General features: G+C 45.6%; 1 non-coding gene across 1 annotated transcript; it reads left to right on the top strand.

Moving 5' to 3' along the window:
• Positions 1-13,936: 13,936 nt before the first annotated feature.
• On the top strand, positions 13,937-14,010 carry TRNAN-GUU (transfer RNA asparagine (anticodon GUU)). The gene has a single exon. It is a non-coding gene; the product is annotated as a tRNA-Asn (tRNA).
• The last annotated feature ends 10,380 nt before the right edge of the window (positions 14,011-24,390 follow it).

The raw sequence follows: 24,390 nt of genomic DNA, 5'->3' as shown, positions 1-24,390 counted from the left end.
TCCTTCACATACAAATTTTAGTTTGGCTGGGTTGAAAGATCTTTTCTTTTTTTTTTTTTTTTTTTTTTTTTTTGAGACAGAGTTTCGCTCTTGTTACCCAGGCTGGAGTGCAATGGCACGATCTCGGCTCACCGCAACCTCCGCCTCCTGGGTTCAGGCAATTCTCCTGCCTCAGCCTCCTGAGTAGCTGGGATTACAGGCACGCGCCACCACGCCCAGCTAGTTTTTTGTATTTTTTTTGGTAGAGACGGGGTTTCACCATGTTGACCAGGATGGTCTTGATCTCTCGACCTCGTGATCCACCCGCCTCGGCCTCCCAAAGTGCTGGGATTACAGGCTTGAGCCACCGCGCCCGGCGAAAGATCTTTTCTTTAAGGATGTTGAATATTGGCCCTCACTCTCTTCTGGCTTGTAGCCTTTCTGCCGAGAGATCTGTTGTGAGTCCGATGGGCTTCCCTTTGTGGGTAATCCGACCTTTCTCTCTGGCTGCCCTTAGCATTTTCTCTTTCATTTCAACCCTGGTGAATCTGACGATTATGTGCCTTGGGGTTGCTCTTCTTGAGGAATATCTTTGTGCTGTTCTCTGTATTTCCTGGACTTGAATATTGGCCTGCCTTGCTAGGTTGGGGAAGTTTTCCTGGAAAATATCCTGAAGAGTATTTTCCAGCTTGGATTCATTCTCTTCGTCACATTCAGGTACACCTATCAAATGTAGATTAGGTCTTTTCACATAGTCCTACGTTTCTTGAAGATTTTGTTCATTCCTTTTTGTGCTTTTTTCTCTGTTCTTGCCTTCTCTTTTTATTTCATTGAGTTGATCTTCGACCTCTGATATCCTTTCTTCTGCTTGGTCAATTCGGCTGTTGAAACTTGTGCATGCTTCACGAAGTTCTCACGTTGTGTTTTTCAGCTCCATCAATTCACTTATATTCCTCTCTATGCTGTCCATTCTCGTTAGCATTTCGTCCAATCTTTTTTCAGGGTTCTTAGTTTCTTTGTGTTTGGTTAGAACATGTTCTTTTAGCTCACTGTAGTTTCTTACTACCCACTTTCTGAAGTCTGATTCTGTCATTTCATCACCCTCCTTCTCCATCTGGTCTGGTCCCTTGCTGGTGAGGAGCTGTGATCCCTTTTAGGAGGAGGGATGTTCTGGTTTCGGGAGTTTTCATCCTTTTTGCACTGGTTTATTTCCAATTTTTGTGGAAATTGTCTTTGTAGTTGTCTTTGTAGTTACTGTCTTTCAGATTGTGTCTCTGAGTGAGCTTCTAGTTCATGGATGCTGAAGTTACTTCTTCTTCTTCTTTTTTTTTTTATAAGCTTTCCTTCTAACAGTCTGGCCCCTCTGCTGTAGGACTGCTGAGGTCCTCTCCGGGCCCTGCTTGCCTGGGGATAACCTGCAGCAGCTGCAGAAGAGTAAGGGTTGCGACCAGTTTCCTCTTCCACTATCTTTGTCCCAGAAGGATGCTTGCCTACTGTCAGTCCATTCTCTCCTTTATGAGGTGAGTCTTTAGATCTATGGGGGTCAGGGAGCTACTTCAGGAGACAGTCTATCTTTTATTGGGGCTTAATTCCTGAGCTGTGAGCTCTGTTGTTCATTCAGAGCTGCTGGGCAGGTACGTTTAGGTCTGCTGCAGGTGAAGTCATAAACCACTTTTTGTTCCCAGGTGCTCTGTCCTGGGAAGTTAGGGCTTTATGAGTTTCCGTTGCTTTACTGCACTTGTTTTTTCTTTCAGGGCTGCTCCGCTCAGCTAGCAGCCCACCTGGCGACTGTCTGCCTGCAGAGGCTTTGCCGATCTGCTGTGGGCTCCGCCCAGCTGCCTTGTGCTCTTCCCTGCAGTCCTGTTTATATGGGCATAGTTAGATGCCTCAGCAATGGTGGCCCCGCCTCTGTTATGGCGGACTCTCTCTGTTGTGGCAGGTTGCCTCGGCAACGGCGGGTTGCCTCAGCAAGGGCAGCCTGCCTCCTTAGTGGTGGAGAGTCTCAGTAATGGCAGACGCCCTTCCCCCACCAAGCCGGACCATCCCGTGTTCAGCTGTGCTTGCTGTGAAGGGCTCAACCCAGAGGGGTTTCAATTACTGTTTTTGTTTTTGTTGTTGTTGATGTTGGGGTGGTGGGATCAACCGAGCATGATCACCTGACTCCCTGACTCAGAGTCTTTTCTTTTATTTTTTAAGTTGAACAACACAGCATTCCGGTTGCTTGTTGAAAATGTGCCGGGATCTCCTGTGCCGCCACTCACTGAGTCAGCTCAAACAGTGGGGCCGGCTCCTGGCAGACTTTTTGCCTAGGAATCTTCTGGCCTGGCTCGCTATATCAGATGAATGGGCAACTCTGCCGTTTGAGGGCTATGATCGCCAGCTAAGAGGGCTCCCAGAGCAGTGGATTTTGTATGAAGAACCGCTGCAACAGGGCGTGATCAAAGCAGCAGCACGGGGCAAATCAGCCCCAAAGGGGCTAAAACAGCTGAACCTGCTGGAACAGTGGTGCTAGCAACCCCTCTGCTTGGGTATCTACTGGTTTGTGGGCAATAAAAATTAGTCTGGAAATGTGGCATCCACACACCCTCTGCACATTCAGTGGGAGCTGAAGTCCTGAGCTGTTCTTAGGCGGCCATCTTCCACACGTGTCTACTAAAAGCTGCGTTTGGATATTCCAGAGTGAATGGGACTATAGGCTGTAATGAGAAATATCTGGCTCCAAAACAAAAACGGAGCTATCTAGCAGATTGGTTGTCAAAGCGTACATTCAACTTACAGAGTTAAACTGATGCTTGTATGAAGCATTTCAGAAACCCTTTCTTTGGAGAGTCTAGAAATAGGTGTTTCCAGCCGTATACTGCTGAATGAGAATGAGCAGTAAGACTGCGTTTTCAACACGGAGGAAACGTTTCTCTCAAATTGCACTGCTGTGAGTTCGTTCACCTTAGGGAGCTGCATCTATGTTTAGATTCAGTGAGTTAGTCACACGTTTCTTCTAAAAGCTGCGTTTGGATATTCCAGAGTGAAAGGCACTATAGGCTGTAATGAGAAATATCTGGCTCCAAAACAAAAACAGTGGTATCTAGCAGATTGGTTGTCAAAGTATACATTCAACGTAGAGAGTTAAACTGATGTGTGTATGAAGTGATTCAAAAACCCTTTCTTCGGAGAGTCTAGAAATAGATGTTTCCAGCCGTATACTGCCATACGAGAATTAGCAGTAAGCCTGAGTTTTAAACACAGAGGAATCGTTTCTCTCAAATTGCTCTGCTGTGAGTTCATTAACCTCAGGAAGCTGCATCTATGTTTATATTCAGTGAGTAAGTTACACCTTTCTTCTAAAAGTTGCGTTTGGATATTCCAGAGTGAGTGAGACTATATGATGTAATGAGAAATATCTGGCTCTAAAACAAAAACAGAGCTATCTAGCAGAATGGTTGTCAATGTGTGCATTCAACTTACAGAGATAAACTGATGTGTGTTTGCAGCAGTTCAGAAACTCTTTCGTTCGACAATGTAGAAACAGTCATTTCCCGCCCTGTAGTGGCATATAACACTTAGCAGTAAGAATGCGTTTAAAACACAGAAGACTCGATTCTTACAAACTGATCTGCTGTGTGTTGGTTCCTTTTAGGAAGATGCATCTATGTTTAGATTCAGCGAGTCAGAAACACGTTTCTAGTAAAAGCTGCGTTTGGACATTCCAGAGTGAATGGGAGTACAGGCTGTAATGAGAAATATCTGGCTCTAAAACAAAAACGGAGCTATCTAGCAGAATAGTTGTCAATGTGTGCATTCAACATGCAGAGATAAACTGATGTGTGTTTGCAGCAGTATGTAACCCTTTCTTTGGATAATGTAGAAATAGTCATTTCCAGCCCTATACTGGCACATAAGAGTTAGGAGAAACAATTCGTTTAAAACAAGGAAGACCCGCTTCTTACAAACTGATCTGCTGTGTGTTGGTTCCTTGTAGAAAGTTGCATCTATGTTTAGATTCAGCGAGTTAGAAACACGTTTCTTCTAAAAGCTGCGTTTGGACATTCTGGAGTGGATGAGAGTAGAGGCTGTAATGAGAAATATCTGTCTCTAAAACAAAAACGGAGCTATCTAGCAGAATGGTTGTGAATGTGTGCATTCAACTTCCAGAGTTAAACTGATGTGTGTTTCCAGCAGTTGAGAAACCCTTTCTCTGGAGAATGTGGAAACAGTCACTTCCAGCCCTATAGTGGCATATAAGAGGTCGCAGTAAGAATGCGTTTAAAACACAGAAGACCACTTTCTTAGAAACGGATATGCTGTGTGTTGATTCTTTTTAGGAAGTTGCATCTATGTTTAGATTCAGCGAGTTAGAAACAGGATTCTTCCAAAATCTGCGTTTGGACATTCCAGAGTGGAAGGGAGTACAGGCTGTAATGAGAAATATCTGGCTCTAAAACAAAAACAGGGCTATCCAGCAGAATGGTTGTCAGTGTGTGCATTCAACTTACGGAGTTGAACTGATGTGTATTTGCAGCAGTTCAGAAATCCTTTCTTTGGAGAATGTAGAAACAGTCATTTCCAGCCCAATGTGGCATATAAGAGTTAGCAGTAAGAATGCGTTTAAAACACAGAAGACCTTCTTCTTACAAACTGATCTGCTGTGTGTTGGTTCCTTGTAGGAAGATGCATCTATATTTAGATTCAGCGAGTTAGAAACACGTTTCTTCTAAAAGCTGCGTTTGGACATTCCAGAGTGGATTGGAGTTCAGGCTGCAATGAGAGATATCTGTCTCTAAAACAAAATTGGAGATATCTAGCAGAATGGTTCTCAATGTGTGCATTCAACTTCCAGAGTTAAACTGATGTGTGCTTGCAGCAGTTCAGACACCCTTTCTTTGGAGAATGTAGAAACAGTCATTTCCAGCCATAGAGATGCATACAAGAGTTTGCAGTAAGAATGTGTTTTAAACACAGAATACCCGCTTCTTTCAAACTGATCTGCTGTGTGTTGGTTACTTTTAGATACTTTCATCTAAGTTTAGATTCAGCAAGTTTGAAACACGTTTCTCCTAAAAGCTGCGTTTGGACATTCCAGAGTGGATGGGAGTATAGGATGTAAAGAGAAATATCTGACTCTAAAACAAAAACGGAGCTATCTAGCAGAATGGTTGACAAAGTGTGCATTCAACTTCCAGAGTTAAACTGATGTGTAATTGCAGCAGTTTAGAAACCCTTTCTTTGGAGAATGTAGAAACAGTCATTTCCAGCCCTATAGTGGCATATAAGAGTTAGCAGCAAGAATGCGTTTAAAACACAGAAGACCCACTTCTCACAAACTGATCTGCTGTGTGTTGGTTCCTTGAAGGAAGTTGCATCTATGTTTTGATTCAGCGAGTTAGAAACACCTTTCTTCTAAAAGCTGCGTTTGGACATTCCAGAGTGGATGGGAGTACAGGCTGTAATGAGGAATATCTGGCTCCAAAACAAAAACGGAGCTATATAGCAGAATGGTTGTCAATGTGTGCATTCAACTTCCAGAGTTAAACTGATGTGTGCTTGAGGCAGTTCAGAATCCCTTTCTTTGGAGAATGTAGAAACAGTCATTTCCAGACGTATAGTGGCATATAAGAGGTAGCAGTAAGAAAGCATTTAAAACACAGAAGACCCACTTCTTACAAACTGATCCGCTGTGTGTTGGTTCCTTGTAGGAAGTTGCATCTATGTTTAGATTCAGTGAGTTAGAAATATGACTCTTCTAAAAGCTACATTTGAACATTCCAGAGTGGATGGTAGTACAGGCTTTCATGAGAAATATCTGGCTCTAAAACAAAAATGGAGCTATCTAGCAGAATGGTTGTCAATGTGTGCATTCAACTACCAGAGTTAAACTGATGAGTGTTTGCAGCAGTTCAGAAACCCTTTCTTTGGAGAATGTAGAAAGAGTCATTTCCAGCCCTATAGTGGCATATAAGAGTTAGCAGTAAGAATGCATTTAAAACACAGAAGACCCGCTTCTTACAAACTGATCTGCTGTGTGTTTTTTCCTTGTAGGAAGTTGCATCTATGTTTTGATTCAGCGAGTTAGAAACACGTTTCCTCTAAAAGCTGCGTTTGGACATTCCAGAGTGGATGGGAATACAGGGTGTAATGAGAAATATCTGGCTCTAAAACAAAAACGGAGCTATCTAGCAGAATGGTTGTCAATGTGTGCTTTCAACTTCCAGAGTTAAACTGATGTGTGTTTGCAGCAATTCAGAAACCCTTTCATTGGCTAATGTAGAAACAGTCATTTAAAACCCTATAGTGGGATATAAGAATTAACAATAAGAATGCATTTAAAACACAGAAGACCCGCTTCTCACAAACTAATCTGCTGAGTGTTGGTTCCTTTTTGGAAGTTGCATCTATGTTTAGATTCGGCGAGTTAGAAACATGTTTCTTCTAAAAGCGGCGTTTGGACATTCCAGAGTGGATGGGAGTACAGGGTGTAATGAGAAATATCTGGCTCCAAAACAAAAATGGAGCTATCTAGCAGAATGGTTGTCAATGTGTGCATTCAACTTCCAGAGTTAAACTGATGAGTGTTTGCAGCAGTTCAGAAACCCTTTCTTTGGAGAATGTAGAAAAAGTCATTTCCAGCCCTATAGTGGCATATAAGAGTTAGCAGTAAGAATGCGTTTAAAACACAGAAGACCCGCTTCTTACAAACTGATCTGCTGTGTGTTGCTTACTTTTAGATGGTTGTATCTACGTTTAGATTCAGCCAGTTTGAAACACGTTTCTTCTAAAAGCTGCGTTTGGACATTTCAGAGTGGATGGGACTACAGGATGTGAAGAAAAATATCTGTCTCTAAAATAAAAATGGAGCTATCTAGCAGAATCGTTGTCAATGTGTGCATTCAACTTCAAGAGTTAAACTGATGTGTGTTTGCAACAGTTCAGAAACCCTTTCTTTGTAGAATTTAGAAACAGTCATTTCAAGATTTATACTGGCATATAAGATTAAGCAGTAAGACTGCGTTTAAAACACAGAAAACCCGCTTCTGACATACTGATATGCTGTGTGTTGCTTCTTTTTAGGAAGTTGCATCTATCTTTAGATTCAGCGAGTTAGAAACACGTTTCTTCTAAAAGCTGCGTTTGGACATTCCAGAGTGGATGGGATTACAGGCTGTAATGAGAAATACTTGGCTCTAAAACAAAAACTGAGCTACCTAGCGGAATGGTTGCCAAAGTGTACACTCAACTGAGAGATAAACTGATGTGTGTATGAAGCGTTTCAGAAACCCTTTCTTTGGAGAGTCTAGAAATAGATGTTTCCAGCTGTACACTGCCATATGAGATAAGACTGCGTTTTAAACACAGAGGAAACTTTTCTCTCAAATTGCCCTGCTGTGAGTTCGTTCACCTTAGGAAGCTGCATCTATGTTTAGATTCAGTGAGTTAGTCACACATTTCTTCCAAAAGCTGCGTTTGGATATTCCAGAGTGAATGGGACTATAGGATGTAATGAGAAATATCTGGCTCTAAAACAAAAACGGAGCTATCTAGCAGATTGGTTTTCAAAGTGTATATTAACCTTACAAATTTAAACTGATGTGTGTATGAAGTGTTTCAGAAACCCTTTCTTCGGAGAGTCTAGAAATAGATGTTTCCAGCCGTATACTGCCATATGAGAATTAGCAATAAGACTGCGTTTTAAACACAGAGGAAACGTTTCTCTCAAATTGCCCTGCTGTGAGTTCGTTCACCTTAGGAAGCTGCATCTATGTTTAGATTCAGTGAGCTAGTCACACGTTTCTTCTAAAAGCTGCGTTTGGATATTCCAGAGTGAATGGGACTGTAGGCTGTAATGAGAAATATCTGACTCTAAAACAAAAACGGAGCTGTCTAAAAGATTGGTTGTCAAAGTGTACATTCAACTTAGAGAGATAAACTTATGTGTGTATGAAGTGTTTCAGAAACCCTTTCTTTGGAGAGTGTAGAAATAGATGTTTCCAGCCGTATACTGCCATATGAGAATTAGCAGTAAGACTCCGTTTTAAACACAGAGGAAACGTTTCTCTCAAATTGCTCTGCTGTGAGTTCGTTCACCTTAGGAAGCTGCATCCATGTTTAGATTCAGTGAGTTAGTCACACGTTTCTTCCAAAAGCTGCATTTGGATATTTCCGAGTGAATTGGTCTATAGGCTGTAATGAGAAATATCTGGCTCTAAAACAAAAAAGGAGCTATCTAGCAGATTGGTTGTCAAAGTGTGCATTCAACTTACAGAGTTAAACTGATGTGTGTATGAAACATTTCAGAAATCCTTTCTTTGGAGAGTCTAGAAATAGATGTTTCCAGCCATATACTGCCATATGAGATAAGACTGCGTTTTAAACACAGAGCTCTCAGTTTCTAGGTTTAAGCCGTACTCATTATTAACCTTGGCCAAGTCATTTGCAGTTCTGGTATTTTCATCTCAGTTCCATCATCTGGGAGACCTGAAAAATCACATCCACGTTCAGTCTTTGTTGATAACATTAATTATTATACTTTCCAAAGGGCTAAGTCAATAAAACTTGCACAATAAATATATGAATAGATGTTACCTAATTCTGTCCTCTTTCTGGTAAATTAGCACTTAGGAAGTGACGTCACATGCGTTGTTTCATGTGAAAAAGAGCAACTGTTAGGATCTCTGCTTTCTAGGGACCCTCTTCCTGTTTTCTTAGAAAGTCCCTTTTGCCAGTTTTCTTCATCTCCGTCAACATCCCTTTTTAAGTTCATTTTCCCCTATCAAGCACCTTCAGTAACAACCTATTAGGCACATTCAGTAAAAGTGCAAATCCTGGGCCCACAAGGCCGTCTCCTGACATACCCAGCTTCTTGCTGTTTCCCCCCCTCATTTTGTAACTTTTCTCACAGAAAGTGTACAAATCTGTCTCTTTACGAAACTCCATTTAGTCCATCATCTCCACCCATGTCCACGGCCGTGGCCTCAGTTTCCTTCTCACAGGGATCCACTTCCACTCGGATTTCCTTAAAACCCTGGTCATGTTCGTCCTTACTCTCCTTCCCGCTCCATGTCTCCTCCTGGAGCCCCTGGGGCTGCCCGGTGCTCATCTGTCAGGCGGTGCCCTCAGCTGAGGAATGAGGGGAGCCCTGTTCTCAAGAGGCGGGAGGTCATGTGAGATAAGGAGCACCACCTGGGTCTGTGGAGAGGACACAGGGGAGGCGCCTGGTGAGTGTCGGGGGATGCACAGTCCCGGACACGTGCCTTGATAACTTCCAGTATTGAAACTGATTTCTTCACTTGCGTCTCTTTGCTTTCCCATGGATTCCCACACCCCCAGTCAGGACTCACCCCTGCTGACTCCAACACTCTCACCTGCTGGCTTTCCCAGGAATCCAGAGCATGGACCAGGCTCCAGGCAACAGGACAGAGGGCACGGCTTTTGTTTCATTCTCCTTCACCTGGTGACTTCTCCCTGCTGTCTAATAGGGCATTTGTTCCCTACCACACCTTCTCTCTATCATTCGTCTATTTTTCTACAATTTTTAAAAATTTCAATGGCCCAGATTACAATGCTAGTGATTATAAAGTTAATTCAATCTCTTCCACATACCTACATGATTTTTTGTTTCAATATATTTTTATATATAAATATATGCATTTATGTCATTTGTCATATACATTATATATATTTGGCATGTATATTTAATAAAATGTATATATATGCAATACGCATATCGGTATGATAGTTTCATAAATATCCCACGTTTAGTCTTCCCAATTCTTTTCTCTCATATGTACATTTAGTGTTGATTTTCCTTGTTGTTTAGAATCCCCTCCCTCCCAAAACACAGCCCAGGCTCAGTGCAATTTCCTAAACTTGGCCTTATGTACCTGGAAGCTATTTGTGTTTATTAATCCAGTTTCTGGAATATGTTTGTCAGTTGGGATCACCTTTTCCTCCTGGCAATCTTGTCATTACCGGGTGATGTGTGAAAAATCAACAATACAGAAAAGACCAAAATGTCTTTCTTGGCAGGACATGATGCTGTGTTTATCTGTCACTTTTACTGAAACTGTCTGTGAAGGTTAATTCTGGGATAATTTGACTGGGCCAGGGGGTGCCCAGGTATTTGGTTAAACATTATTTCTCCATATGTCTCTGAGGGTGTTTCTGGATGCAATTGACATTTGAATCGGTAAACTGAGTAAAGCAGATTGCCTTCCCCATTGTGCGTGGGCCTCATCCAACCCACAGAAGGCTTCAATAGAATGAAAGGCTAAGAAAGAAGTCTTTGCATTTCACTGTCTTTGAGCTGGGACATCAGTCTTCTGCCGTGGGCCTTGGACTTGGTGGGGAACTATATTCAACTGTCCGGGGTCTACAGCTTACTCAGTGTAGACCTGGACTTCTCTGCTTCCATGATCACATGAGCCAATGTAAATCTCTCTCTCTCTCTCTCTCTCTCTCTCTCTCTCTTTCTCTGTCTCTCTGTCTCTGTCTCTCTCTCTCTCTCTCGCTCTCTCTCTCTCTCTCTCTCTCTGTGTGTGTGTGTGTGTGTGTGTGTGTGTGTGTGTGTGTCCTGCTCATTTTCTTTCTCTGGAGAACTCAGACTAATATAGTAATATATGCCAGTTGACAGTCTTTGTCTCTATGCTTTTTAAAGGTATAAAATAAAACAAAAACCTGGTGAGTTCTCTAAGAAAAACCACAAAAGAAATGAATTCGGACAGGTTTTACACTGAGACATTCGGGTGTGAGGAAAACATGAAAAGCACTATGCTAGGGAAAGCAGACACTACTGAGAATGTCTCACAAACACAAATTACACATCAGCAGGTAGATTTTACCTTCAAGGTGGGCACATTTTATGTTAAGTGCACTTTGGGTGGAATTTAAGATGAATCCAGGACTTTCATGATGGATGTATCTATGTGTGTGTGTACACACACACATATATATATATATACACACACACATATATATATATATATATATATATATATATATATATATATAGAGAGAGAGAGAGAGAGAGAGAGAGATGGAGAGAGACAGAGAGTGTCTTGCTGTCTTGTCCTGGCTGGTCTCCAACTCTGGGCCTCAATCAATCCTCCGGTCTCCCCCTGCCAAAGTGTCCAGATTACAAATGTGAGCCACCTCACCCAGTCCATTTTAATATTTTATATTTAGTTCAACAATTGTGGAAGACAGTGTGGTAATTTCTCAAGGATCTAGAACCAGAAATACCATTTCACCCAGCAATCCCATTACTGGGTATATGCCCTAAGGATCATACATCATTCTAGTATAAAGACACATGCACACATGTGTTTATTGCAGCACTCTTCAATAGCAAAGACTTGGAACCAACCCAAATGCCCATCAATGATAGAATGGATAAAGAAAATGTGGCACATATACACCATGGAATACTATGCAGCCATAAAAAAGGATGAGTTCATGAACTTTGTGGGGAATGGATGAAGGTGGAAACTATCATTCTCAGCAAATTAACACAGGAACAGAAAACCAAACACTGCATGTTCTCAGTCATAAGTGCAAGTTGAAAAATGAGGACACGTAAACACAGGGAGGGGAACATCACACACTAGGGCCTGCTGGCAGCTGGGGGGCAAGGGGAGAGATAGCATTAGGACAAACACCTAATGTAGATGATGGGTTGATGGGTGCAGCAAACCACCATAGCACATGTATAGGTTCATGTAATAAACCTGCATGTTCTGCACGTGTATCCCAGAACTCAAAGTATAATAAAGAAAAAAGTTTTAAATTTAAATACACATTCCACAAATTACATAACAAGTTTAGGAAGCCTCCTTTATGCCAGTTTTACAAAAACAGAAATGACGGCATATCGATGACAAGATGTCAAAGTGGCAACATCCTAAAGTAGTGAAAGAGAAAGAAAGTTATTGTGGATTCTATGCCACAGTGAAAACTCTTTCAAAATCATGACTCAAGTAAAGACATTCAAAGACATACAAAAAATGAGGCCAGGCGCGGTGACTCAGTCCTGTAATCCCAGCACGTTGGGAAGCAGGGGGATCACTTGAGATCAGGGAGTCAGAGACCAGCTGGCCAACATGGCAAAACCTTGCCTCTATTAAAAATACAAAAATTAGCCAGGTATGGTGACACGTACCTATAATCCCAGCTACTCAGAAGGCTTAAGCACGAGAATCACTTGAACCCAGGAGATGGAGGTTGCAGCGAGCTGAGGTCATGCCACTGCACTTCAGCCTGGATGATGGAGCAAAACTCCATCTAAAAAAAACCCACACAAATAGGGAAACCCATTTGGGACCCTTCTTCTGCACGAGGGAGCTTTTCTCTTTCTTTCATCTGATGAACTTCTGCTCTTAAGTGAAAAAAAAAGTAAATAAAAATAAAGACATACAAATATATGAAAGCATTCACTGACCCACACTACAAGAAATGTTAAAGGAGTCGTCTAGGCCTCAGATAAGGATACCAGACAGAAAGCTGGACCTCCACAAAGAAATACAGATGACTGAAAACCTCTATGTGGGTACTTCCATGTCGGGGTTTATAACATGTCTAAAATCAAATTACATGACACTAGCACAAAGGCCAGAAGGGGACGTACAATGTCACCTGATGGCAGCCTGATCAAGATGTAGTCTAGAAACCCGAAAGCCATCACTGACACAACAAAAGAAAGAATTACAGCTAATAAGCCAAAAAAGGAAAGACAATGGACTGATATAAAAGCCATGTGATCACTCTGCTGGAACCACTGCTCTCCGGGCCTCTCCCTATAGAAACACACCGGTGGCCAGTGACAAGTGAACAAGATTGATGACAGCAGCATCGTTTGTAATCCTAAAGTAATAGAACTAACGCAATTTCAAACATAATGGAAAACACTTTATTTAACAAACACGGACAATCGAACAAACAGTGGAAGGAAGTCCTTTTCCTAAAAGAACGCAGAGGGTCAGGAGACGCTACTCCTGCATGGATTTCAGGGTTTCCAGATGCCTGCTTTTCAGGCTAGTTCTTCCGGAAGATCTTATTCTTGGGGAGCTACAGGTTCTCGCATTTGGGCTCTTCCAGGTTCTATCTCCGTTTTCCCCTCAGTTCCTCCCCATTCTGCTGCAATAAAAAAATTAAACCTCACCGCCAGCGCCTCTGCACGAGCCCTTTAGGCGGTCTGGATGTCTGGTCCACCGCTTTCCGGCTTCTTTCCCTGCTTTTCCCTTTCCCCGCTTGTCCGGTCCCCAGACCCGACCCCAGCCCAGCTGCGCCCTCGGCTCCACCGCGCAGAAGGCGCCCTGGAGGCCCTGCCCTTTGCTCACCCCGCGGAGAGCCGAGAAATCAACCTGAATAAACGCTTTGTAAACAGAATTTCCATGGAAAAATCTCTCATGATTGCTATTCTCAAGGCTCTTCAAAGGACTAAAAGCTAAAGGCGACGATGGAGTCATTGGGCAAGTCCTAGTCGTGCGCCCTGCTGAGTGCAGGACCCTGCGCCCCGCCAGGGGACCCACGAGCGACCCTCACCCCATCCCTGCCCTGGCGGGGCCCCGTGCGGGACACAGGATCGGGAGACGGCAGCGGAAGCGACTGCGCAGGGTGGGCAGAGGGTCCCTTACTGGGTGAAGTCGGCGCAGAGAACGGGAAGAGCCATCCCGGGAGCCGGCCGGGCGCTCAGCGTCCCTTCCACCCCCAGGTGCCTCCGCCCGGGTCGCGGACGGGGCGTTTCCGGGGGCTTGTGAAGCAGCGGCGGGGCAGGACCGGCGAAGGCCATTCCGCTGTCCTCTGACTTCAGAATCTCCCAACGCGTGCGTGTCCTAAGGGAGCAGCGGACTCGCTGCTCCGATCTCTCCGAGCCTCGCTAGCCATCCTGCCCAGGCAGCGCTTAGTGTGGAAGGGATGTGGGACCTTTGGTGAGTGGCCCTACCCATCGCACTCGGGGGAGCCGGCAGCACCTGTCTCTGTGGCGCAATTGGTTAGCGCGTTCGGCTGTTAACCGAAAGGTTGGTGGTTCGAGCCCACCCAGGAACGCCTCCTCTAACTTTTAAAGCGTTCATGTATTATCAATCACTGGAGACTCTCCCATTTCTTCCCATAGTCCTAACTCCGAAAGGTTGATGGTTCCAGGCCAGCCAGGGATATGCCCATTTCAGGGAGGGTTTTCTCTTCTCAGGATTCTAGTCACAGTTAACAGGGATCCCTGTCAAGGGCCACCCCCCTGACAGATCCAATTCTGACAGAGCATCTCCTGAAATGTCAGGTTGTCTTGTGCCTGTGTACAAGAAACAGAGACAAAATGAGTCCCTCTGGTGCGATAAAATCCTCGTGCTGCCCCTCATAGGCTTGGATGGGTTAACAGGGACCAGCCTCAATGTTTTTCATTTTTAGCAGGAAGCTCAGAGAGGTGTCCTATCCCCAGGATGTGCCTGGATTTACGTAATGTGACCAGTAGAATCATTCATCATCATCATAATCCTCTCCATCAATTTTTGAAAACAGCAATTCCCCCCTCAGTTTGTGCATGATTTATTTAACCCTTTTCAAAATGTGTTGGAAATGAGGTTGGCCTCGTGGTTTTAGGATTTCCAAGAGTCCTGCAGTGATCATTCTTGCACACATCTCTTTGACTACTAATATTCCTATAGTGTAGAGAACTGGATGTGCCACTGCCATATTATAGGCTTTTTTTTTTTTTTTTTGAGACGGAGTTTCGCTCTTGTTACCCAGGCTGGAGTGCAATGGCGCGATCTCGGCTCACTGCAACCTCCGCCTCCCGTGCTCAGGCAATTCTCCTGCCTCAGCCTCCTGAGTAGCTGGGATTACAGGCACGCGCCACCACGTCCAGCTAGTTTTTTGTATTTTTAGTAGAGACGGGGTTTCACCATGTTGACCAGCATGGTCTCGATCTCTCGACCTCGTGATCCACCCGCCTCGGCCTCCCAAAGTGCTGGGATTACAGGCTTGGGCCACCGTGCCCAGCCTACAGGCTTTTTAATTTTAATTTTTAGTTTTTGTGGCAGGGTCTCATTCTGTCTCTCAGGCTGGAGTGCAGTGGCCCCATCACATGTCACTGCAGCCTCGACTTCCCAGGCTCAAGCGATCCTTCCATTGCTCAGCCTTCCCAGTAGCTGGGACTACAGTCGTGGGCCATCATGCTCTGCTGATTTTTGTATGTTTTGTAGAGAAGGGATTTCACCATGTGGCACAGGATGGTCTCCTAATCTTAATCGAAGTTAAGATGAGCACACTTTGGTCTGTGTGGGTTATACTGGGCTCAAGCAGCTCTGAGGCCTCACAAAGTGCCAGGATTTACTGGCATGAGCCACTGCATCGGGCCTTGTATAACGCCTGCAACTTCAGCAAATTTAGCAAATTTATCTTCTGCGGGAGAGGTAACAAATCATATTCCAATTTATTTCTCAACTCTGATCCTGTCCCTTTCTTCATTTACTTGCTGACACAACAAACTTTCTTCTCCCTCCCCATCTTTTTTTTAGAGTAGGTGTCACTCTGTCACCCAGTGTGGAGTGCAGTGGTGTGATCTCAGTTCACTGCAACCTCCACCCCCTGGGCTCCAGCTATCCTCACACCTCAGCCTCCACAGTAGCTGGATCTACTGGCATGTGCGAGCACCTTCAGTTTTTTTGTTAGTTTGTTTGTTTTGTTTTTATTTTTGTTTTTGTTTTTGTAGAGATAGGGTCTCTCTTTGTTGCCCATGTTGGTCTCTAACTCCTGGGCTCAACAGATCCATCTGCCTTGGTCTCCCAAACGGCTGGGATTTCAGGTGTGAGCCACCACCCTTGGCCATGTGCCCAGGATATTCTAATAAGGGGCTAGGTGGCTTCGTGGTTTAACTAAGGGGATGATACAACAGAAGGACATGGAGGACATTACACACAGATATTCTGTGGCACAGGATGGACAGGTAAACTTCTAAGACATTTCATTTGATTTTTGAGACAAGGTCTCGTGCTGTTGCCAAGGCTGCCGTGCAGTGGCATGGTCATAGTGGAGCATGATCACGGCTCACTGCAGCCTCAACCTCCCCGGGCTCAGGTGATCCTCCCACCTCAGCCTCCTGTTTAGCTGGGACTACCAGCATACACCAATGCTGGCTGGCTAATTTTCGTATCTTTTTGTAGAGATGGGGTTTCACCATGTTGCCCGGGCTGCTCTCCAACTGAGCTCAAGAAATCCACCTGCCTCAGGCTCTCAAAGTGCTGGTATTACAGTTGTGACTCACTGTGCCCAGCTTGTAATTGTTTCCTGTGGTGACCAAGTCACATGGATCCAGAGAAGACAGGTCACAGTGACCTCTTTGATAGTCTTCCGCCAAGTCATTTATGCAAAGGAGCAAAATCACAATGGTCTCACACATTTTTTTCTCCTTTCAATTCCTCTTTTCTTTCTAAATTTTGATTTGACTTTTATTTGCTGAAAACAATCTAATGCCAGCTCTCTCTTCTGTATTAATGAAGAATTAACACGCAGGTAAGTGTCTCTGAGTTATTCCCTGACTGATTTCTTTCAGAGCCTAAGTCCATAAAAATCAGCTCATCTGAGAAACATCATTGGAGCCAACAGAATCCTGCACCTGACAGGCCCCTGTTACAGACCTGGATCCTTAGCGCTACTGGCTCTTGTTCCATTTCCCGCTGCTCAGCACACAGAAAGTCAATCATTGAGACACTGGGTATTGCTGAGGAAGAAGGCTTTAATCCCAGCTACTTGGGAGGCTGAGGTAGAAGAATGGCTTGAACCCGGGAGGCAGAGGTTGAGTGAGCTGAGTTGGAGCCATTGCATTTCAGCCTGGTCGACAGAGTGAGACTCTGTCTCAAAAGAGAGAGAAAAAGAGAGTACAATAGTGTAATCATTCTAAAATACTGCCTGATAGTTTCCAATACAGTGAAAAACGCACCTACTTCCTGACCCAGCCATTCCATTACAAGGCTTATACTCAACAGAAATGAAGGCACAGGTCCATAAAAAGGACCATTGTGGAATATTTGTAAACACCTTTTTCACAATTGCCAAGAGTAGAAATAATCCAATTGTCCATCATTGGTAGTGTATTCACAGGTTAGAATGCACTCATCAATAACACCAAAAACCTGAGATTCATGCCATATAATGGAAGCATCTCATAACCATTGTTGCATTAAAACAACAACAACAACAACAACAACAACAAAAACCAAACAGGCAAAATCAGTATATTTCTTTACATGATTTCAAAAAGAAGCAAAAGTAAATCACAGAGATAGAAATCAGAAGGGTGACTGCCTAAGTGGGGATGGGGTGAGGATTGACTGGAAGGGGCTCTAATGACTTTTTGGGCTGGTGACAATGTCCCATACCTTGATCTAGGTGACAGTTTCTTTTGTCAAAATACACTGGGCCTCGAAGTTAGGATTAGCACACTTTGGTCTGTGTGGATTATACCTCAGTCATTTACTGATAGCAAATAAAGAAATAAAAGCAAAATTAAAAATTGGGGTTGGGGAATGTCATTAAGTTTCAATTTTATTATATTCTTTAGGTTTCACTTAAAATACCCCGTTGGAATTGAACCCTCGTCTTCTCTTGTTCATTTCTGTTTCGGCCTAAAAAGACCCTAAGGATGTTTGAAATATCTGAGCTAAAGAAACAGGCATAGGCCGGGCGCGGTGGCTCAAGCCTGTAATCCCAGCACTTTGGGAGGCCGAGGCGGGTGGATCACAAGGTCAAGAGATCGAGACCAACCTGGTCAACATGGTGAAACCCCGTCTCTACTAAAAATACAAAAAATTAGCTGGGCATGGTGGCGCGTGCCTATAATCCCAGCTACTCAGGAGGCTGAGGCAGGAGAATTGCCTGAACCCAGGAGGCGGAGGTTGTGGTGAGCCGAGATCGCACCATTGCACTCCAGCCTTGGTAACAAGAGCGAACTCCGTCTCAAAAAAAAAAAAAAAAAAAAAAGAAGAAGAAGAAAAAAAGAAACAGGCATGGCCACATCATGTCATCAGCAAAAGATTCCAATAAGGCTGACTGAGAGGGAGTTCCTCAGCTTTTGGATATTGCGCTTAATCAGATAATCAGAGAGGGGGCAAAAGTCTAGCCTTTCAGGATGACGGACCTGTCATGCAGGTTACGGGTTTTTTCTGTTTCTGCCGCTACAGAGAGCTCTGAAGCCACAGGAAAGTTGTGACCTCTCTGGTCACAGGTAAATCGCGCAGCCCAGGCTGAGCTTAGAGGCTAACGGGAAAGAAGCGCCCTACACCCTAGAAGGCACACTGCAGTGACTCCGATTTGAGCCGAGTTTGCTGCGGCCACAGCACCGAGTAGCAACCACGATGCGAGCAGGGCGAGCCCCAGGAGCGGACGCGGCCCGACTCTCTTTAAACTGAATGTAGGGCTGCTTCCGTTTTGGAGATCAAAGGGTCCGCATAGGTTTCGTTTTTTCTTGGTGTCTCTTCATTTTTCCCCACTCTGCTACGATAAGCAAACAACAAACAAACAAACAAAAACCAAAACACTTCTCATCTCTCCCGGTGCAGTCCTCACCGCTGCACAAAGCGACTGCGAAGTTTTGACTCCCGGGTCCCGACTCTGCCGACTACCGGCCCTCCTCCTGGCAATTCCTTGTGGGACCCACCCCCTGCCCAGCTCCCAGCCTCCTGCCCCAGGCACTCACCCCAAATCAGAGCGGCTGAGCCCCTCAGCTCCACCTCGCCAAGTGGTAAGAGAGGGGCAGAATCCTTTTCTTGCCGCTGGCCCCTAGCGGGCCTCACCCCTTGCCCTCTTCTGGGGGTGCGGAGAAATCGATCGGAATCTTTCTTTTCAGAAAGAACCTACTTCCCCTTCGCGACCAGTCTGGGCGAAATCCTGTCTGTACAAAAAATACAAAGTTAGCCGGCATGGTGGCACGCCTGTTGTCCCAGCTATCTGGGGGCTGAGGCAAGGAGATCGCTTGGCCCCGGGAAGCGGAGGCTGGTGGAGGCTGCAGTGAGCCGAGTTTGCACCACTGCACTCCAGCCTGGGCGACCGAGTGAGATCTGTCAACAAACAAAACAAAATAAAACTTCCCCGTGGAAAAACAGTGCGTGATTTCTATTTTCAGGGTTCTTCAAAGGGCTGAAAGCAAAAGGCGACGACGGATTCATTCGATAAGTCCTCGCCGTGGGCCCTGGTGAGTGCCAGATCCTGCTCCTCCCGAGAAGACCCACCAGCGACCCTCACCCCATCCCTGCCCTGGTGGAGCCCGCGATCGGGGCACAGGATCCGAAGACAGCAGCGGCAGCTCCGCAGCGCCCCGAAAGCCACTGAGCAGCCTGGGCACAGGCTCCCTCACTAGGTGAAGGCGGAGCAAAGAACGGGAAGAGCCATCCCGGGAGCCCGCCGCGCGTTCAGCTTGGCCTGGGCCACCAGGCGGCTCGGGCAGGTTTCGGATGGGGGCGTTTCCGGGGACTTCTGAAGCAGGCCAGGGGTAGGGTGGGTGAAGGCCATTCGACTGTCCTGGCCTCAGAATCTCCCAACTCGCCGGTGTTCAACGTGACCAGAGCGACTCGCCGGTCTCTAATGTCTCCGGTTTTCCAAGGCCTCCTCAGTCATCTTGAGGACAGAAGGGCTGGGGGCAGTTCGGTGAGTGCGCCCTGCCTACAGCATCCTGTAGAATCGGTAGTCACGGTCTCTGTGGCGCAATGGGTTAGCGCGTTTGGCTAGACTAGTGTGGTGATGGAGGAGATAGAGGAGGACAGACTCAAGAAAAATTTGCAAGGTGAAAACCAGTAGGATTTGCTGATGGATGGAATACAGGAGGGGAGAGGTAGATTATTAGGGCTATATCTTAGTTTTCTTATACAAGATGGATTCAATTGCAATGACATTGTTAATTGAAATTGACTTTAAATAATGGCACGACCTAAAGTTATGCAAACATTTGCCTTAGATAAAATGTCAAGATTTTAAAGTTTTTAGCTGGGTGGACAGCATGGCTTGACTTCCTATCTCTTGGTATCTCTTAATGTTGTTAAAGAAAAGTTTTTCTCCTCTGAGAGGCTTATTTCTGTGGAAGTCCATCTGCAAAATCTGTTCTAAATTTAAATTAGAAAATAACTACGTGTCCTCGACATCCTCATTATTGTTTTTGAGAGTGACCTAAGGCCGCCTCGGGGGATCTGGGGACTGTCTCGCGAAGCCTGCGCGTCTGCACTGGGTGCCCTGCCTGGGGGCAGCGCAACACCTGCAGTCCTAAGAGCGGGTTCGCCCGGGCTCCTTGGGGGTGTGTTTCCTGCCTCTTTAACCTGCTAGGGGCGGTTCCAGTTGCCAGGAAATCAGCGTTTTTCAGGATTCCGGGCTGGTGCTTTGAAAGAGAGGCGGAGGGGAGACAGGGATTTCCCGGTTCTTGCCTCACTGGTCCATCCCCCGCCGGCCCTAACGAGGTTGCGCCCTGGAGGCCGAGGGCCCTTTAAGGCCAGCGCCTGCGCTGTGCACTCCCGGCAGCGCGTCCTGGAGGAGCCCGCGGGCTGCCGGCGGGGCTGGGCGGCGGTTGAGACGCCGGTGCCGCGAGTCGGAGGTCACGGTCCCCAGGCGCTGGAGCTTCTGAGTGAGCGCCAGGCATTTGTAAACGCCAGAAGCGCGACCTGCAGAGCCAGGAGCGGGGGCGCGGCCGGGCGGCGGCCGTCTCCACGGGAAGTTGACGTCTCCGGTGGTTCCAGCTGAGGGCGCCAAGCCGGACCCCGGTGAGTCCGGGCCGCGTGGGGGCACCGCAGGGTCGCGGCGCGTCCGGGGGCCCAGCAAGTGTTGCTGCGCGAGCGGGGCGGGCGCCGGGGCCCCTTCCCTGCGCTCCATTTCTCGCCCGCCGCTGGCGCCCGCCGCCCTCTCGTGGGCGCGGGGCAAGAAACTCGCGGGGTGTCTTCCCGTGGCCTCCCAGGGGGTGCAGGGACGGAGCAGCCTCGGGGGCAGGTCCTCGTAAATCCTGTGGGGACGCGGGCCCTGCGCCCCACCTTCCAGGCCGGAAATCGGTTCCCTCTGGGGACCTGCGGGGCGAGAGCGCTCTGGTCCCTGACGTGCGAAGTTGGATCTTTCTTGGCGTCCGGGATTCGGCGCCTGGCGCTGTCTCCAGGCTGGTGGCGGGCAAGCCAGGTGTGCCAGGTCCAGGACGCACGAGAGGAGCATTTGCCACCGTCACTGAATCCCCTCAGGACTAGCGGGGCAAGCCTCAGATTCACCGCAGGGTTTCCAGCAGGTTGGATTGTGGTGCTGCTGTGTGCGCTCCAAAGACTTGCTGTGATTTCCGTGTCTGTCTGTCTGTCTGTCTGTCTGTCTGTCTGTCTGTCTGTCTCTCTCTCTCTCTCTCTCTCTCTCTCTCTCTCTGTGTGGCTTCTTAGATGATCTCATTTGGCATCCTCTCACCCAAGAGTTAAGCAGGACATTTGGAATGGTTTCCTCTCTTTCCTCCTGTCTTTTGCTGGTAAAGCGGCTTCCGACAGGAAGTCTTCTCCTGCGGTGCTGTCTTTTCTTGGGGTTACAGTGCTGTCCATCCTTTCCTTGCGGAAGGAATGACTCCCAGGGCTTGACGAAGTTAAAGTGATCTGCTGGTAGTTTTTAAATCTCTGATCTGAGCTGTTAGCATTAGTTGCTTTCTTTCTGTTTTTAAATTTTACTGGTAAAATTTCACCCGTGAACCTGAAGCTCTTTTATTTTGTGTTCTAAAATGCTAGCTTTAAGATATCTGAGAACTTTGTGTCAAAGAAATCTTCGAAAAGTTATGAAGTATACACAAGAAGTTCACAATTGTAAAAGTGTAGGTGGTCTGGGAGCAGTGGATCACACCTGTAACCCCAGCACTTCGGGAGGTCAAGATGGTCAGACCACTTGAGCCCAGCAGTTCCAGACCAGCCTGGCAATGTGGCAAAACCCCATCTCTACTAAAAATACAAAACTTAACTGTGTGTGGTGGTGTGTGCCTGTAGGCCTAGCTACCCGGGAGGCTGGAGTGGGAGGATCACCAGAGCCCAAGAGGTTGAGATTGCAGTGAGCCGCGATCATGCCATTGCACTCCGGCCTGGATGGCAGAGGCTGGGCATGGTGGCTCATGCCTGTAATCCCAGCATTTTGGGAGGCCCAGGCAGGTGGATCACCTGAGGTCGGAAGTTTGAGAACAGCCTGGCCAACATGGTGAAACCCTGTCTCTTAGAAAAAAAAAAAAAAAAAAAAAGTACAGGTAATGAATTTTTACTAAGTGAACCACCACAGACCGAGAAATAGAACATTACTAGATTGGTGTATATATGTAGGGGTGGCATTGTTGTTTTTAGAGGTATATGAATGATAAAACTTTAGTATGAGATATTGTTGAACATTTTCCCAAAGTGGTTGGACCATTTAGCAGGGAATATTCCGGTTACCCTACATTGTTGCTGATGCTTGTCAGTTCAAAATTATTTTGCCATTCGAGTAGAGGTGCAGCAGTATATCAGCGTGGTTTCAATTTGCATTTTCCTGGTATTGAGATTGAGTATTTTTTTATTGTCATTTATATGTCCCCTTTTGTGAAGTGTCTGTTCAGTCTTTGTATCCTGTTTTCATTGATATGCTTGTTTTTCTGTTGATTTGTAATACTTTATTCTGGGTATGTGTGGTTTCTAGAATATATATGTATTGCGTTTCTCTTTTTTCAAACTGTAGCTTGCCTTTTGACTCTTTTAATGGTGTTTTTACATGAATGGAGATTCTCTAATTTTTTTTTTCTTTTTGAGACAGGATCTCACTCTGTTGTCCAGGCTGAGTGCAGTGGCAGAATCACAGTTCAGTGCAACCTGGACCTCCCAAGGCTCAGGTGATCCTCCTGCCCGAGCCCCCAAGTAGCTGGGATCTACAGGGGAGCACCATTATGCTCAACTCTTTTTTCGTGTTTTTAGTAGAGATGAGGTTTTGCCACGTTGCACAGGCTGGTCTGGAATTCCTCAGCTTAAGTGATACACCTGCCTTGGCTTCCCAAAGTATTGGGATTATAGGCGTGAGCCACTGCACCCAGGCTGAGTTTCTTAATTTTAATAAAATTATACTTGATCAATCTTTTCCTTTATGGTGACTGCTTTTTGTGTCCTGTTTAAGACATCAATGCCTAACCTAAGAATACAAACACATTTTTCTGTGTTAGACTTACAGCAATTTTATTTTAGTTTATGCATTTATTTTTCAGACAGGGTCTCACTCTACTGCCCAGCCTGGAGTGTGGTGGCATGATCTCAGCTCACTGCAGCCTCCACCTCCTGGCTCAAGTGATCCTCTCACCTCAGCCTACTGAGTAGCTGTGACTACAGGCATGTGCCACCATTGTCTGGCTAATTTTTGTATTTTCTGTGGAGACGAGGATTCAACATGTTTCCCAGGTTGGTCTCAAACTCTTGGGCTCAAATAGTGTGCCTGTTTCAGCCTCCCAGAGTGCTGAGATTACAGGTGTGAGCCACCCCACCTGGCCATGATTCACTTTTTACTACACGGAGTGACTGCTTGATCCAGCACCATGTATTGACAAGACCGTCCTTGCCCTTCTGTACTGTTGGGCACTTTTTTTCCATAAATTGGATGGCTATATGGTCATCTGATTTATGAAATTACTGTGGGTCTGTTTCTGGACCAATCTGGGCAACACAGTGAGATCCCGTCTCTACAAAATAAAGTAAAATAAATGATTTTTTAAAAGTGGGTAGAACAGATGGAGTCATAGGTGTAATTTATAAATGATTGTCAATTTCTTGGCTACATTCAGGTGTTGGTAAGTCAGATCTGTTGGGCGTTCAGGCAAAATGTATTAAGTGAATTATATGGTGTTCAGAATGATTGCTAGATGTTCATTGTGACTTGAATTAGATGTTATTTGGTCCTTATAGAGCTACAGTTTTGACACTTTTATTTATTTGTCTTTTTAAAATGTTTACAATCTTCCTGTCAAGGCACTAACTATTTTCTACTTAATTGTTCTAAGTGTCCTTAATTTACCAGGAAAACTTTAGGGATTATACCTAAATAAGTGTTAAGCCGTTTAAAGGGCTGATGTGATATGATGTAGACAATAGTATTCTACATAATAGTTTCAGGACTACATTGATTAAATTGTTTCTTTTTCCTTTAAAAAAATTTTTTTTCTTGTGACAGGGTCTCGCTGTGTTGCCCAGGCTGGTCAGGAGTTGATTGCATGTGACAGAAACCAACCAACTCTAGTTCCCCCCTTTCAATCTGCTCCTTTCTCCGTCTTCCCAGTCTCAATAAGTGGCAGTTCCATCCTTCAAGTTGCCCAAGCGCTGAATCTCGATGCTAACCTTGATTTCTCTCTTTTATGTCACAGCCAATATGAAGGCAAATCATGTTCAGACCCAGGCCAAGGTTCCTGCTGACCCAGGCTCTCACCGGCACGTTGTCCTTTAC

The sequence above is a fragment of the Saimiri boliviensis genome, assembly GCF_048565385.1.
Source record: "Saimiri boliviensis isolate mSaiBol1 chromosome 9 unlocalized genomic scaffold, mSaiBol1.pri SUPER_9_unloc_1, whole genome shotgun sequence".
NCBI classification, from domain to species: Eukaryota; Metazoa; Chordata; class Mammalia; order Primates; family Cebidae; genus Saimiri; species Saimiri boliviensis.
This window is presented reverse-complemented; position numbering and strand designations above follow the sequence as displayed.